This window comes from Lactuca serriola, chromosome 1 (assembly GCF_051521515.1).
Source record: "Lactuca serriola cultivar US96UC23 chromosome 1, Lser_US96UC23_V15, whole genome shotgun sequence".
NCBI classification, from domain to species: Eukaryota; Viridiplantae; Streptophyta; class Magnoliopsida; order Asterales; family Asteraceae; genus Lactuca; species Lactuca serriola.
The window spans coordinates 257,414,407-257,429,120 of NC_136408.1; the positions used below are offsets into that span (position 1 = coordinate 257,414,407).

At 36.0% G+C, this 14,714-nt stretch overlaps 1 pseudogene; it reads right to left on the minus strand.

Annotated features, from left to right (window-relative positions):
• Window positions 1-13,831: 13,831 nt before the first annotated feature.
• LOC145080547 (5S ribosomal RNA) lies at window positions 13,832-13,950 on the minus strand (annotated as a pseudogene).
• Between the last annotated feature and the right edge of the window lie 764 nt (window positions 13,951-14,714).

Sequence of the window (14,714 nt, forward strand, 5' to 3'; positions counted from 1 at the left end):
CTTGGCCGACTCGCCGAGTCGGTCGCTAACACCTCAACCCGGATCCCGCTCGGACTCGCCGAGTCCCTCCTTGGACTCGCCGAGTCTCTCCTTAAAATTGAGGTCTTCTTTCTTTTCTTGACTTTCCAAACTTTGGGGTGTTACAATATAGCAATTGTGGGAATGACAAATGGTCTAAACATTATGATTACGACATCCTTCTACATAATTGTTTAGACACACTTGTGAGCTATCTAAGAGAGGTGTATGATTTTGATAAAGTCTTATCAAGGCAATCTAGTATCAGAAATCTGAACTTTGGAAAGAAAGTCAGTAAAGTATTGATTTCTAGAAGTTCAGTTGATTTCTGGGTACATGTCAAAGCTAGAGGGAGCATAAGTGTTATGCTAATAATCATCATGTTAGTAGGAGCATGATAATTAGGGTAAGTATTTCAAGTTAGCAATGTTAATTATAGAAAACAAAAGTTTCAATTTGTGAGGTTGCAGAGGTTGGAAAAGTTGTTTTGCTATAATTAGGGGAGAGGAAATTATACTTCATTTCAATTATGAAAAGCTTAGATTGAGTTTATAATCATTCTAAAGAGCTTATATTAAGGTTTTAATCAACTTTAGTCAATAATATATATATATATATATATATATATATATATATATATATATATATATATATGAATTTCATGTTGGATTGGTTCAACTTAAGAAAAATTATATATATTGCGTTCTCAAAATTCGATTATGATTACGACATCCCTTTTCCTAGTCAAATTTTGAGAATATGGCAAACAAAAAAATTATTATGGCAAAAGACTGGTTTAGAACCATGTCTTTATATGAAACCTCATGAATCGTGTCCCATTTACTTTGGGTACAAGATCGATTACATGTGCTATAATATTTATGCTTTCTGAATTTTCCAAATGCCATGGGGCATTAAGGAGGAAAATGTCTAGAATTGGACATGACTAAAGTGATTAAGCACTTGTCAAGGACACTCTAAGGTTTACCAAAGATTGGTTGCTTAAGGACAGTTGGAAGTATACTGTTAATATTGGAAGCACCATATTGTCATCGTTTGAAAAGAGACAACTCTTGTTTAGAAGTGGTAGTCAAAATGGGAATACAGAGTTGTGTCCATAGATGGAAGCAATCTATGTAAGATTAGAAAAAACTTAGTGCAAGAAGCATGTTCAAAGAAATGCATACTTTGAATATAAGGCTTTGTGTCCATGGAGTAGGTCTTCATTGGAATACCCTGTAATGGTTGTTGACAAGTCTTTATGACATTATACACATTCATTGGAAGAGGGTAGTGCATTTAAGTTTAAAAATCTAACAGATTTCGATTTGTGAGTGTGAAATTAGAATCATTGAAAGTTTGGTCAATTGGTTTATCTAACAAAAGTAAGTATCATAGGCAAACATAGAGTGCATACTTGGTGTATGGCAAAACTATTGTTTAGAAAAACATAGTGTACATGCTTGGAGCATGGGATAACTAGTGTTTTAATTCAAGTATAAATTTGATAAAACCGAAATAATGAATAATGAGTAATCAGTATGGTGATAAATAGAAAGTGTTTTATTTATATTCATAGGTTTTGATACCATATTAGATTCATTTATTATTCTGTTTCACATTGCATGTTTTGACTTCCATAATAACTAGGTTATTCTTCCGGAATGACTAAGTTATTCAAACCATCCACAGTCGGTCATATGTTGGATGTAGATATAAATCAAGACTGTCATGGGTTGGCTTGTAGAGGTCCAAGTTGGTGGACAAAGTTGTGCTTCAACACTCATGAGTGCTCATAAGTCTTGAGTATTGGATTCAACCCGCGCTCATTTGAATGACTTCATGGATTTTATCACGAGTGATCATGAGATGATATTATCTTATATTCTTCAAACCTAGAGATATGAGTTGTTACTATGAGTTGATAGTACGTTGATTGCACGAAAACGCATTGGTAACTCAATGTTATAAAACGTGCCTTTGTGTATGATTCAACAAGTAGCAGGACAAGCCATATGAGTCGAAGTTTATCCATTTCTTTTACCTTCGGGATAAAAGCGATATATGTGGGCCCCTTGATGATTTAATGATGACACATGTGAGTGCTTGGCTAAGCCAGGACTGATTTGATTTGTTCAATCAGTCAATCGTCATGAATCGGAAATCGGGAAACAACAAATGGATAGAGAGAATGTCACATCCCAAAACCGAGAACGGCAGAAACGTTCTGGGGCGGAGGACATCATGTAATGTATGATAACAATGCAAAGTAGTAAACAAGCAACAACAACATCCATTGCATCAATAGTATAATTTTATTTACAAGTGTTTTCTTTCATAGTATAAGACAACATAATGAACAATCAAAATATAAGACGAGTCTGGACTGCTCCGTCTTCACAAAAACTTGATCGTCGTACTTGTCTATTTGTGACCTGAGAATACAAGTTATTTTGAAAGGGAGTATCAGCCAAAAAGCTGGTGAATTCATAAGTATTAATGTGTCTTTGATTTGTAAAACTGTGAAGTAATGACTTGTAAACCTTTGGAAAAAGATTGTATAAGTATGAACTACTTGAAAGTATTTGAAAGCATTTGAATGCCCTAGCAAGTTTCTATGATTTCTATTAGTATAAAGAGTAGCCTTCTGATGGGTTTTAGGCATAAGAACAATCCTATGTGCTCATACAAACTCTAATGCTTAGATCTAGGTTTCTCTATTGTACATGCTTTGAATCCAAGACTAACAAACCTAGATCTAACATATTATAAACTGAATTAGGGTTTAGAGAATTACCTTTGATTGTTATATAGCAATAACAATCAATTCCTTGCTTGGATTGGCTTCAAAAGCTTAGTGCCTCAAATGCTGCACCTCTAATGGAGTCACAAACACCTTATGTAACTTGGATGAAGAGGAGAAGAAAGGAGGCTGCCCAAAAACGACTAGAAACCCTAGAGAATCAGTTGTCCACCTTTTTTGGAGCGTAAGGGGTCCTTTATATACTTGTGCGGGCTGCTAGTGTTTCAGTCAAAACCCTAATGGACAGCATAAACTCTAAGCAGCCCATGGAACCTTCTGGATAAGGCCATGGACGAAAATATGATGGGCTTCCATCATAATTTCGTTCACCCCTTGTTCCTTTAGCATTCCTTAGCCCAGTAACTCAATTATCAAATAATTGCAGTCCAGTCCCCTAAGTTTAATTAATCTCTTTTAGCCACAAAATTAATTCTTAATTAATTCTTGACTAATATTAATTAAACAATATGATTTCTCCTTTAATATATCAATCTCATAATATATTAATAAATCATATTTAAACCTTTCTCTCCTTAATTCATCCTACATATTGCTATGGTGAAGGCAACCCAAAAGGACCATGCTCGTAATCGGGTCAAGTACATACCAAAATAGTTATGGACTTAGACACTAATTCAACAGTCTCCCACTTGGATAAGTCTAATAACTATTTTTCGTATGACTTCAGAACCTGATCAGCAATCGTAGCTTTCAAAAGCCGTTGTCAACTCTGATCTTATCAGATAGCGTGTCCTCTAGATAAGGGATTATATATTCCTCAATTCTCAAGATATCGTATAGACACAAGACATGAATTTTAATCATTCTCTCTATATTGTTTCCCGACTTCTGATTTACGACGACTGATAAAAGACTACAATTGAACACATCAACTTAGTCCCGGCTTGGCCAAGCGCTTAGGTGTCATCACTAAATCATCGAGAGGCCCACATATATCGCTTTTATCCTAATTTGGGTAAAAGGAATGGATAAACTTCGACTCATATGCTCGCTTGCATTTACTGATCAAATCACACACAACAATAAGTTTTATAACACCAAGTTACTGGTGCGTTTACTTATTATCAATGTGCAGCCGACCAACAAATAACAACTCACATGTCTCGGTTTCAAGAATATACAATATTATCGTCTCACTAATCACTCGTGATAAAACCATGAAGTGATCCAAGTGAGCGTGGGTTTAATCCAATACTCTAATCTTATCAAAGCACTCATGAATTCTGCAGCAAACTTGTGCCATGTCTAAACACTTCAGACAATCTACAGACAGATTCATGACAGTCTTTCTTCATACCTACTCCCAACTTATAACCGACCATGGATGTTTGAACAACCTAGTTATTCTGGAAGTCAAAACATGCAAATTGAAACATAACAATAATAGTTAATCCTATATGGCCTCAAACTTGTGAGAGTAAATAAAACACTTCTATTTAACCACCATATTGATTACTCATTATTATCGTTTACTGTTTCAGAAAATCAACTTATTACTCAAATTACAACAATAGCTATCCCATGCATAAAGCATGCACACTATGTTTCCTATGGTCCTTACTTTGTAAAATAGATCAACTGAAAAACCTTTTTAATGATGCTCATTTCACAATTCCCAATCCTTATCATTAGTGTAAGAACACAAGGTTCTTTGCTACTATTAGAATATGCTAGATTCTAACATTTTACGCAACGATCCTTTCGTAAAGTCATAGCACAAAAGTCACCAAGACTTGACCAATGAAATTACAAAGTACTCTATCGGAAATTGTTACAAGACAATTCCATAGACGTGAAGTCTCACATTCAAAGTACATTCATTTGAACATCCTTCTTGCATAAAAGTTTCTATCTAGGCATAGACTCTCAATATCCAATTCCCAATATGGAAACATTTCCACATTTGCCATATGACAACTCATTCTAAATAGAATCTTATCTATTCATAATAATGTCGATATGGTCCATCCAATACCATACTCCCAACTACTCACAAGCAACCAATCCTCAGCGAACTTTGGATCGTCCTTTGATAGTTGTTTAATTATTTTAGTCAAAACCAATTCTAGTCCTTTTTCCCTCTTAATGCGCTAGACATTTGGAAAATTTTAGAATGGTAAATATTATAACATTTGCAATCGATCCTATACCCGAAGCGTATGGAACACGATGCATAATGTCTTACATAAAGATATGATACTTTACCAATCTTTTGCCATAATATTTTATGTGCATGTTCTCACAATTCGAACTATGAAGAGGGATGCCGTAATCATAATCGAATTTTAAGAACACACAATGTATTCTTTGACTGAAAAAATATTAAAATTTCTTAATCTAAGCTTTAGATTTTGAAACGGAGTATAATATTCTCTCCCTTAATTATAGCAAAACAACTTTTCAACCCATGCAACTTTGCAAATTGAATCTTTGTTTTTTGTATAAGTAATATTGCTAACTTGAAATACTCGCCATAATAATCATACAATCATAACACTTATGCTCCCACTATCATGATGATTGTTATCATATAAGAATAACACTTATGCTCCCACTAGCTTTGACATGTATTCAGAAAACAAATGAACTTCCAGAAAACAATGCCTATTGAATTTCTGAAATTCATATTTCTAATACCAGATGCTTCGATAAGCCTTTATCTAAGCTTCTTAAACTTATACACCTTTGCCTTAGATAGCTCATATGTGTGCTTAAACAATTTAGACCTTATGTTACTAAGTTCCAAATATTCAAACTAATTGCCAAATCTTACAATTCGAACTATGGAAAGGGATGTCGTAACCATAATCGAATTTCAGAATACAATTTTCACAATTGCTATCTTCTTAAGATCTCTCTTAGTGAAAGCATTTCCTTACAGTCATTTTCATGAAGGTGGGAATCTTATGACACTTAGATTTTATGGTGTATGCGTTCCTATCCATGTGAATTTTCCAAAACCAAAGTTTGCGACAAATCCAAACTCATATGGACTGAACTTTCTTAATCTTGATTTCTTGCCTTATGGTAACACGAGTGCCCACCATGTCTTCCAAGTAGTTTAGTAACTTGTCGTTACATATCAATGTACTTTCCATCGACTAAGGCTCTAGTATGCATTCAAATGAGAACTCATAGAACTCACATACATAATTAACTCAATTGGAATGGCACAGAAACAAAATAATGTCAGCACGATAGGTTGTAAACCTCAAGTCGTGTGCTAGTGATGATCGACAAGGTTTATTCTTGATTTGTTTTCGAAACCTTTTCAAAAACATTAAAACTCCCACTGACTCGTTGACATATTAGATTCTCTTATCAAGAAACATTTCTTTATAAACAAATATTCAAGAGTTAGTGTAGCATTTATCAAGACAAAACACTTCACAAATTGGTCTTAGTTGTTCTTTGTCTTATCCAAGACATCACAACTTACCAATTTCAAATGTGCAAGAATAAGAAAACTTTTCCAAATTCCACATTTGATGAGTGTTATAAACCTACTTAAGACTTTTCACTCAATGTCACAATCGTGACTCTATGACTTGATATTGGAACGAAGTATGGTTGACTTATTGATTTAACCATTTCTACAATACTTCATTCCTCTTCTTAGACATGCAATTGCACTAAGACTCACTTAGAGGATCTATTGAGACATGGTTCTTAATCTTTAAGACTTATCATAAAACATAATAAAAGGTACTCTCCCTTCTTCTTAGAAAGGAGAAACTTTTATCTTTCTGCCTACTTGATTCTTCTTTATTCGTTCTACTATTCATTGAAACTCTTTCAATCAACTTAGAATTACACTTAATCTTATAAGTATAATCATATTTACTAAACTTTAGTAAATCATGACGAATATCTTTGTCACTCTTGTGGTGGACTTGATCAACGCACAACCTAGTGTACTTGATCTCCTAGTCCATCAATTGACACTTTGTCAAAGAATTAATCTATGTTTCCCAAATGTGAAAGTTTTTCATTCATCATACAATACACATTGCGTGATTCCAAGTTTCTGTTCAATTGAAACTTGGGCGATGAGAAACTCTCCCTATTTGGTAAACTTTTGATATTTCCACAAATAATACAATTAAGAATCAAATCCATTATTGCTAATAATAGAAACCTTCAAACATCAATTTTTCATACATGCCATCGCAAGGATAAATAAGATAAAATCAAAGTTCATTTTATTGCGGAAAAAATTTGTCCTTACAATGCAATTCAATTGAAAAACTATGTTATTACATATTTCTTAACAATCTATTCTAACTCCAAGTAGTAGCTCAAGAATCCATTCTTCAAGTAATGCGATCGAAATCCATTTCTTCATGATTAGATTCAGCTCACTTCTTTTCTCATGCTTCCTCTCTTTTCTTCGATCCTACAAAACATCAAAATGTAATCTTATCACATCATGTATTAAGAATCTAGAATAGGAACTCAAAAGAGTTAGAGAATGGATTTTACCTGAAGTAGAGCCATACGTCTTGACTCTCCCATCTCTTAGATCTCTCAGGTAGTTAGGGCAGCTTCGTCTCCAATGCCCTTTCTCTTGGCAATAAAAACAAATGGACTCCTTTGGTACAGCACATCGGACAATCACAGACTTAGTTCTTTCTGGACTTCCAATGTTGCCAGTGTCCATTGAAGTTTGGGAGTTTGATTCACTAGACAAATTTACTTGACCTGCATGCCAAATCATTGTTGATTCAGCAGCTATAAGCAAATAGGTGAGATCAATTAGGGTCACGTCGTGGTCCATCATATAGTACTCTCTAACGAACTCACTATATGATTCAGGAAGTGACTGAAGAACCCAGTCAACAGCCAACTCGCTTGAAATCTCGACACCTAACATGCTTAACCTATCAATGTCTGACTTCATCTCTAAGACATGTGCACACACAGATTTCCCATCTTCATGTTTACTTGCCAAAAGGGCTTGAGTGAGCTTGAACTTTTCAAGCCTTTGAACTTATGGGTCAGGGAGAACAATTGGAGGAGGTGGAGGTAGTGAAGCATGACTCTCATTTCCTTGATCGTATCTTGGAACGTCATCTTCATTTGGAAAGCTTGTTCCAAAGGATTTGGGAAGACCATTGTAAGATTCAGACATCTACAAGACGGGAGAAAATTCAAGTCAAGTTGATTAGAATTCTTGATGCAACACCCAAATAAAACATCAAGCTAGGATCCAACACAATACTCTACAACCTAGAAGAGGGATGCCGTAATCTAGTTGCAGAATATTTGAAGGTAGGTAAATGACGATTTACCAATTTCCACCATGAAAAACGAAAAAGATGTTTAAGTTTTAAATGAATTGAAACTCCTAGATCTTTTGAGATTCATTGAACTTTTCAATGGCATGTTTAATCTCGATTATGCCCTACTATTTGTGACTGGGATGCCGAGGATCACAAATAAGGTGTGAATAACCATACAAATCACGTGGTGCGCCTAATGCTACTATCACCTAATCAATGTGCCGGTTAGCCACACACGCTCCATTGATCTATGATAAGCATCAAGCCACCCTTCGCCACTAATGTCATCCCCAAATTAGTGTGCCGGTTAACCACACACGCTCCACTAACGTTTGACAAGGGTACGAAGTGTAATTCCATGGGTTAGCATACAATTTCACATTTTGCCTAAAGTAACTATGATTTGGGAATTTGAAAAAGCATTTAGTTACTTTGTACTTCATTATACTTGTAATGGAAGGTTTTTGTCCTATCCTACCCGTTCGGCTAACGACCCTCCACTAGTCAAGAGTGCGGTGGATAAGAGTGGATACCCATTCAATCGCAATTTTATAGGCAATTTCCTTAAACACCCCTTATAGACCAGCTTCGTGAATGAGGCCTACTAACGGTAAGACTGACTGTTTACTCATACATATATAATATTAGACTTTTAATGTTATATATAGTATAGGGTGTATTTTACACATTTAAAATACTAGGTGGTTTAATTTAGTAAAATTATACTTTTAATTTAATTAAATGTAAACCAAAACTTTATGGGTTTATTAAATCACTTTTAATTATACACTTTAATTAATTAATAAAACCATAAGGGTGTGATTTGAACTTTTCAAAATACTAGGGTTTTAGAATTTAACATTTCAAAATAAAACTTTTAATTAACTTTTAAATTCCAAAAACTTGATGGCAAGTTTTGAAACATTTCAAAACATTAGGGATCAAATAACAAATAACATAAATTAAACAATTAATTTGGTGATTATATATATTTGACCTAATCTCATTTTATTCATAAGATAATTACCAAAAAATTTAAATAATCCATATTTATCATATAAAGAAACTATTATTTAAAAGATTTGAAATTATCTTTTGTTTTATGAAGGATAATCACCGAATATAATAAAAATCGGATTTTATCATCAAAATACGTTTTTGGTATCAATCCTTCAGCAAAACACCAAGAAATCCCAATATTCCCTCTGTCTGACCCCTGGACTCGCCGAGCCAGGGATTGGACTCGCCGAGTCAGACAGACTCGCCAAGTTCATCCACTGACTCGCCGAGTGAAGTCGGGCAGAGGCCAAAAAATCGTTTTTCAGCAAACAAAATAGTTAAGCATCACATACAACTGAAACCAATCATGGCTCTGATACCACTGATGGGTTTTAGGCATAAGAACAATCCTATGTGCTCATACAAACCTTAATGCTTGGATCTAGGTTTCTCTATTGTACATGCTTTGAATCCAAGACTAGCAAACTTAGATCTAACATATTATAAACTGAATTAGGGTTTAGAGAATTACCTTTGATTGTTATATAGCAATAACAATCAATTCCTTGTTTGGATTGGCTTCAAAAGCTTAGTGCCTCAAATGCTGCACCTCTAATGGAGTCACAAACACCTTATGCAACTTGGATGAAGAGGAGAAGAAAGGAGGCTGCCCAAAAACGACTAGAAACCCTAGAGAATTAGTTGTCCACCTTTTTTGGAGCCTAAGGGGTCATTTATATACTGGAGTGGGCTGCTAGGGTTTCAGTCAAAACCCTAATGGACAGCTTAAACTCTAAGCAGCCCATGGAAGCTTCTGGATAAGGCCATGGACGAAAATATGATGGGCTTCCATCATAATTTCGTTCACCCCTTGTTCCTTTAGCATTCCTTAGCCCAATAACTCAATTATCCAATAATTGCAATCCAGTCCCCTAAGTTTAATTAATCTCTTTTAGCCATAAAATTAATTTTTAATTAATTCTTGACTAATATTAATTAAACAATATGATTTCTCCTTTAATATATCATTCTCATAATATATTAATAAATCATATTTAAACCTTTCTCTCCTTAATTCATCCTACATATTGCTATGGTGAAGGCAACCCAAAAGGACCATGCTCATAATCGGGTCAAGTACATACCAAAATAGTTATGGACTTAGACACTAATCCAACACCTTCTACCAATACCCGAATGTTTTGAAAGTAGTCTTCTACCAAGATTTGTATGTTTTGAAAGTAGTCTTCTACCAAGAATTGTATGTTTTGAAGGTAGTCTTCTACCAAGACTCGTATGTTTTACTATAAGAAAGATGGTTTTCCCCTCTATGACTACTATTAACAATATATAGTCTACCTTGTCGTATATGTGAATGTATCACAAAATTAAAGTAATAGGAAAAATATAGCCATGTAAGTGTTATCCTTTTGTATTAGGATCAACTCGACATCGCGACTCCCAAAAAGGTATTAACCTTGAACATCCGTAGATTGTTCATTTTCCTCTATAGCTGGCAGCAGTTTTAAGGAATGGTCAGTCCCGTAAAGGTACCCCTAATATAAGTATTAACCGTAGGCATCCGTAGATGTTTATTACCTCTGCTGCTAACAGGTGGGTTCCGGAATGGTTAGTCCCGTCTAGTTATCCTTTATCACTAGGATAGGTAGAACAAATTTACACGTATAATATGTACTAGTAGCTCATCATATAGAATCTATGTACAAGTATCAAAGTAAGTGTATACAAGTAAATGTATTTATGTAAATGTATTCATGTAAGTGTATCTATGTAGACGTATTCATGTAACATGTAATGTATAGTATAGACTCGTGAATGAACTGACTCTGGTGTAATTTCTTGTAATAGGAATAATGTTTTGTATCTCCTAACTATCCCAATAATAGTTAACTGGAAGGTAATTGATTGTCCAAGAAGGTTTATACAACCTTGCTACACAAGAGTGTGGGGACTGAATGAAGGATGAAAGCTATCATATCAATACATATATAAGAACATAAGTGTACAGATATAGTTTTGATCTAGAAGATGAAAATGGTTTTGTAAGACATTTAAGTGTTTTGAACAATAATTAACAATGACTTGATGTCATTTTAATAAACATTTCAAAAGTAATACATTTGATAACAAAGTACTTTTAAGATACAAAACCATTTCATGCATCACATTTTGAAATATGTGAAATCTGCTGGATAAAAACACAGTTATAAATCACATATGATTGATTCATTAACATGTTGTTTTCTACTTGTATTCCTCCTCCCCCCCCCCCCCCAATTAAAGCATTTAAAATCATTTAAAACATTGACTAAGGGGTATGAACTCACCTGCAGTGAGCGGATCGGAAGGAAGTGTTGGACAAGTGCTTGGTGTCAAGTGAAGACTTAGACACACACAATGATCCTAATTACATATGAATACATATGTATATAACAAATTAGTGATTTTAACACTAATTAAACATGTATAAACAACCTATTGCGAGGAAAGCACTTTGGTCAATTGCTAGGAGGCTATCAGGTTGCAACAAAGGAGTGCAAAGCCTCATACAGGAGCTTATGGTCTAATGACCATCTTTATTAGAGTTTACGGCCCAGGGGAGTTTACTCCTGGCCGTAAACTCTCCATTGGTCACCAAAAGGGGCTTAAAACTCTAAGGCTTAATTAGTTAAGTGCTCCAAAGCTTTAAACAAGTGTTTGGGTGGGTTTAAGGTCGTAAAATGGCCTTGCTTGATGTTCACGGCCCTAGGACCACTCCCCCATGAGTTTACCACCATAAACTCATCGTAAGGAGTCCCCTTTCGTGAAATGAAGTCCTTAACTCAAAGGGGTAAGGTTCTATGCTAATATCTAAGGCTCACTAAAGTGTTAGGGTGTCATCTGCACCCTCAAAAGGGGTTTACGCCCCAAGAACATGTCTTGGCCATAAACTCCTTGAATCCCATGATTTCTTATGTTTTGTAAGCTCTAAACATGATATACCTAGTGTACAATGAGTTGGATCAAGGGTACTTACAATCTAAGAGCTTAAATGGTCGTTTCTGGCCAAGAACACTAGTGTGTGTTCTTGGTGTTCTTGGTGGATCTTGAAAATCTACATAATGGAATGATTTCATGGATGAAATCATGTAAGATCACTAGATCATCTAAGATATCAACTAGTTAGGGCAAGAAACTTACAAGTTTTGAAGATCGGGGACGAAGATCGGGATGGTACTTGAGAGGATTTGGGCCAAGGAAATGAAAGAAATGGACAAATGGCCTTCATCTTCACCATATAACGTGAGTTTACGGCCCACAATGATTTTACGGCCGTAAACTCCCATGTGGTGGTCGTGAACTTATGGTTAATGTGCTTAAGGCTCGGTCTTTGTGGTATAAATTCAGCAGATAAACCCCAACACTTCTTCCTTAAGTGTACAAGGTTCAGAACTCTCAAACGGACTCTAAATTGTGCTAAATGATAGTAGGAATGAGTTTAACTTTCTATAGACTTGGTATGTTGTACAGAATGGAAATTTCGGGTTGTCAGATCATCCCCCCGTTAGGGGGATTTTCGTCCCGAAATTAGAATTTAGGTAAAGGAGTAGGCATGAATAATCGAGCAAGGAGATGGGGAAACTTCCTAATCGATTGGTTCTCGCGCTCATAAGTGAATTTGGGTCCTTGGTTGGTATCCCAACAAACCTTCACTAATGGGCAACGGCGTTTGCCTTGTCCGTTTAACCACTTGGTCAAGGGTCACTACGGTTCTTCCACGAAGGCGAGGATCTCGTTGATCACGATCTCGTCGAGTGGGCTTACGAGAGTCCTAACGGAAAGGCACGGTTTCAAGTTCGAGACGTGAAGGTTAAAATGTACGTTACTGAGTTCATGGTGTAGGTTGGGTTTGTGAGTTACAGGAGCGATTCTGGCAAGAATCTCGAAGGTCCTAACTATTCTGGATTTGGCTTACCACGCTTTCCGAAGTGTATCAAGCCTTCCCAGAGTGAGATTTCCAAAAGGATTTGGCCTCTCACTTGAAGTTCCAAGGTTTTCTTCCTCTTGCTTGTCTTCCCAGTCAAGGGCCACTCCCTTCTGAGTCAAATTCATAAGAGGTTTCGTAATCCGCGAGGAGTTCTTAATGAACTCTCGACAGTAGGTCAGCGTGACCTAAAATTTGGCGAATTCCTGTCGGCATCCTTGGTGTTGATAAATTCTCAGCGGTTTTGATTTTTGGCAGAGTCCTCAAGAATTCCCACATTACTGGTAATGAGTCTTAGGAATTCGACTCTTCAAATCTAAAAACTCACATTTTAGAGAACTTCGCGCAAATCTTCTCTGATCGTAATGTTTCTAGGGTTTGTTGTAGATGATCTTTATGATTTCCTTCTTACTACGAGAGTAGATAAGTAAGTAGTTTCAAAAAGACAATGACGAACTGATCGAAGTAAGAATGGCGTACCCTATTCATTAAGTTCATGAATATTACGGGTGTATTGGTCCTATCCGAGAGGTATCACTACGGACTCGTAGTGTCCGCATCGAGTTTGGAAGGTTGTCTTTGGGACATCCTCCTTTAAAACTCGTAACTGATGATGTTCGGACCTCATACCTATTTCTGAAAAGTAAATAGTTCCTTGCGGTGGGTCAACCAATTCATCTATGTGTAGCAGAATGTAATGATTTCCAATGGAAGTCGTGTCGAGTTCCGCACCACAAGGACTTCCAAGGGTATCACCCATCCTAGTATTACTCTTGCCCAAGCACATTTAACTACAGAGTTTTGATGGGATCCGGTGCATTAGTGATGGTATGATCGCACCCGCTGAAGTCTGTCTTCTTGAAGAATAAGACTGGAGCTCTCAAAGGTGAGGAGCTTGGTCTTATCATTCTATTGTTGAGTAGTCGTTAAGCTGTCTGAACAGTTCTTGTATCTCCGTTAGTGTGAGACCGTAGGGCGATCGGTTTACAGGAGTCGTAGTGGGTCCCAAGTTTGTTCACATGACGATGCGATCACTCGTAGTCTTGGGCAGTTCTCCATCCTGAAGTTCATATTATAAGTCATACATGGTTCATCAATCGCAGTCTCGTGTGTACGAGTCGTATATAATTAAGATTAAAAAGGTAGTCGAATAACGGATTCTTCTTTAAGCTTACATCCCAACGAGGAAAAGAGGTTAAAGTGGAATCATCAGTTCTAAACCTGTAGAACCTTGATTATATACTACCCCTACGTATACATTCTTTAGTGATAGATCAACCGTATGAATCTTTGGATTGAACTTGACGTACTGTATGAGTGGTACTTCAGGAAGGTGTGCTGAGATTTCCTTCGGAAAGGATTAGAAAAATGAGGTACTCCATGAATGAGTACTTCAGTGTTCTGGAATGACAGCTTCGCCAGGAAGATGATTTCAGAGAAAGAGATGTGCACATGAGACTAATATTGCAAGGATCGAATTTACTCTAGTTGTATGATAATGTCGGAATCATACGGAAACTAATGACATTAGATTTGAACATAAGGAGTTACAGACAAAACACAACAGTGCAACCTTTAACAAAGTTATTGTACTTTAGATTTACTA